Source organism: Triticum aestivum, chromosome 6B (assembly GCF_018294505.1).
Source record: "Triticum aestivum cultivar Chinese Spring chromosome 6B, IWGSC CS RefSeq v2.1, whole genome shotgun sequence".
Lineage (NCBI taxonomy): Eukaryota > Viridiplantae > Streptophyta > Magnoliopsida > Poales > Poaceae > Triticum > Triticum aestivum.
The window spans coordinates 11,548,886-11,552,794 of NC_057810.1; positions in this window are offsets into that span (position 1 = coordinate 11,548,886).

A 3,909-nucleotide genomic window follows, 5' to 3' on the forward strand; every position below is an offset into this window, starting at 1 on the left:
CTATAGCTAAGTTAGCTACAGCGCGTTTCCTGAAACCCGCTACTGCTATTCCTTTCTCCTTTTTTGCCTTTTTATTTTATTTTTCTTTACATTTTTTTCCTTTCTCCTTTTTCTATTTCTTTCATTTTCATTTACTTTTCTACTTGTTTTTCACTTGATTTTATTTCCGTTAGTAGCAGCGCCTTACACGTAAGCGCGCTACGGCTAAGGAGAGTAGCAGTAGCGCTGGGACAGTATACACGCTACTGCTAGGTTGGGCTAGCCATGTGCGCCCAGTTCAAACATAGCAGCAGCGCTTTTCGCTTGTACGCGCTACTGCTAAAGTCATAGCAGTAGCGCGGTTTATTTACGCGCACTGCTACTAAGTAGCAGTAGCGTTTGATTTTGTACAGCGCTACTGGTAACATGCTGTGTATAAGGTTTTTCCTAGTAGTGAATCCATACCCAGAATCACATCCAAACCTTGCGACTCCAAAATTATTAGATCCGAGGGGAAAACATTCCTACCTATGGTCAATGGCATCTGAAAACATCCTTGACTTGCCATATACTCCGCTCCTTGTGAGCTTACTAACATAGGTGTTCTAAGAACATTGGTGGACACCGGTATGTATGAATGCGATGTATCGGTATCAAAAAGAACGATTGCAGTAAATGACTTAACCAAAACATTACCTATTACTGCATCTGGCTGGGCTTCAACCTCTTCCACGTTAACGTGGTTCACCTGTCCCCTGTTGAAAGGGTTGGGATTCTTCCTAGAGCTTCCATTGCCATTTCCATTCTTAGCTTCAGGACATTCATTGGCAAAATGTCCAGCCTTCTGGCACTTGTAGCAAGTGACGTGGCTCAGATCCTTCTTGGCTGGGGTTGATGGGTTGGTACGGTTCTGGCTGTTGCTTCCTCCATTACCATTCCCATTCCTGGGGCCATTATGGTTGTGCGAGGTCCCTCCATTATGGTTGTGGCCTCCATGGGTATGCTGAAAAGGTCCTCCCGAGTTCGGGGTAAAACGAGGCTTCTGCTGAGCTCCAGAATTATACTTCTCTTGTCCATACTTCCTCTTGCTGCTATCAATCTGCTGCTTCTTCCCTTCAATCATGAGAGCTCTATCTACCAACTCCTGGTAGTTGTTTAAGGTTGCCACCATCAACTGCATGCTTAGCTCATCATTCAGTCCTTCCAGAAACTTCTCCTGCTTAGTTGCATCCATAGCAACGTCAGCTGGGGCATAACGTGCTAGCTTACTAAAGTCATCCACATACTGGCCAACTGTACGTCCTCCTTGGCGCAAGTTGCGAAACTCACGCTTCTTCATGGTCCAAGCTCCTGCTGAAACATGGGCAGTACGGAAAGCCTGCTGATTCTTTCTAATATTTTAGATAGAAGAAATACTGGTCCCATCTGACAGTGTCGATGGGGTAAGTGGTTGTAAAATTCTGCCACCAAGATGCTGCGGGTCCATCAAGCTGGTGTGCGGAAAAACGCACCCTCTCCGCATCTGTGCATCCTGCAGTGGTCAACTCCCTTGCAATCATGCGCAGCCAATCACCTGAAACTATCGGCTCGGTGCTACTGGAGAACATCGGCGGATTTAGCCTCAAGAAACGGGCTCAGTGATCAACAGGTGGTGGTGTGAGGTTGTTGTTGTTGTTGTTCCCCTGATTCCGATTCTGGACTAGTATCTGCATCAATGCATTCTGCTGCTGGATCAACTGAGTGAGCTCCGGTGGGAAAGCAAATCCTTTGTCACGTCTCGGAGGCATCTGAGGGTTTAGAAAGGATGAGAATATATAATAGAAATAGATCTAGAGGGAAAACACTACCCATATGCACATGAGACAAACTCAAGCAATATCACTTCAATCAATTCAAACAAGGGCATACAACGGTCTAACTATCGTTACAAAAAGTGCTCGGACTATACTATATACATGGGGGAATACTACTATTGTTATGGTGGTCGACTAGAAAAATTGAACGGTCGAAGACTCCATGATATCTGCTCCAGCTTCATCAACGTAGTCATCATCGCTATCGTCGGGGTCCGATTCGGTGTCGTCGATGATGTAGTAGTTCTCCGGGCAAGTGGAATCGTCGTCTTCTCCTCCCGGCGCGGGGTATACCATGAATACTTTTAGCTTCTTCTTCATGTCATCATTCTTCTCCACGAGTGTCGTTATTTCCTCCTCATATCCATCGCATGTAGTCTTGAGTTCTTCTTCCAGCTCGGTGATCCTGGTCATAGCCTTCTTCAGATCTATCATGCCTGCTCACATCTGGTTCTCCTGGCGTCGAATGTGATGGTTTAACTCCTGGATGAATGCTGCAATGGCTCTATCCTTCCTGGTCCTGATCATCTCCCATTGCTCATCTCGGCGCCCACAAATCTGGTAGATAGTATCCTTGAGATCCTTGTGGTAAACTTCTCCAATGCGTCCTATAGTAATGTGGGTTGCCATGCTCTTTCCTAGACTCTAGGTTGGTGCATCAAAGGAAAACTCTATGGTCTCAGTGTCTGGCATGAACGTCCTTCCTGGAACTTGAACTTGAATCATCCAATGCTCCTCTTCTGGTAAAGTGGCGATGTAGGTCCCGGTGAAGCTTGGTACTCCGATGTTAAGGTATCTAGTGACTTCCTTCAAGTGGCGTCCAAAAGGTGTATCTTCATCCGGTTGCGCGAACTTGTTCGTTGCATCCGCCATCCTAAAGAGTAGAAAAGGGAGAGGAGTCAGAAAGGAGAAGAGAGTAGTGATCTAGGGCTTTAGCTTAGTGGTCGTGTCCTACAATCAGCATGTGCTCTGATACCATCTTGTAGCGACCAGACCTTAAACAGTCTGATCTCTGTGCATCAGTGTCATCCCTGGATCGGTAATGCTGACACGCACAGTACTTGAAGGATTTATAATATAGTAGCAATCATACACTTATTACATCAAATGTCTGAAAAGAGAACTTATTACAATAAATATGGCTTAAGGCCATCTAAATATGACAACAGCGGAAGGCTTGGAAGATAAAGTGAGTCCATCAACTCCAACGACATCACTGAGTGAAAGACCACGACCTAAGGCACCTTACTCGTCGTCTGAAAAGTCTGCAACATGAACGTTGCAGCCCGAAAACGGGCCGACACATGGAATATGCTGGCAATGTAACACATAGAGAGTAATGAACAAAATAATGCTATCACTACATGCATATATGGCTGGTGGAAAAGCTCTATGGTTACAATTTGCATAAAGCCAATTTTTCCCTACAACAAAGGAATAAATTTTATTTAACTATCATGGTGGTTGTTAAACATTGAGAAGGTTCACCCAACTCAACCCCAATTAAATTAAGTAACATGATGAGATTCACATGATAATCCAAGAACCAGATACTCAAAATGTCGATAGCCGGGGACACGACTAACCATGATTAGTTTATACACTCTGCAGAGGTCGGCGCACTTTTCCCCACAAGACTCAATCTCCTCCATCGGATTTCTCGCACTACATGGTTTTTGAGAAACGGATGACCGAGACACAGTCTTTCAGATGCGTTAGCACCTTACGATGGGTAGACAGTTACACCTACTTTTCCCTACGTCTACTAGCACTAGTGCAGAACTGGGCAATAGCACCGGTTCGTAAGGCCCTTTAGTGCCGGTTCCATAACCGGCACTAAAGTGTGGGCACTAAAGGCCCCCTCCCCTTTAGTACCGGTTCAGCATGAACCGGTGCTAAAGGGCAACCACGTGGCACGAGCCAGCTCCGGGGGCCTGGAGCCCTTTAGTACCGGTTGGTAAGACCAACCGGTACTATAAGGTTTGGGGGGTTTATGATTTATTTTTCATTTAATTTTGTGTTTCCATTTTAATTCTTTTTCGTTTGCTGGTATTTTATGATACTACACATTGTACAG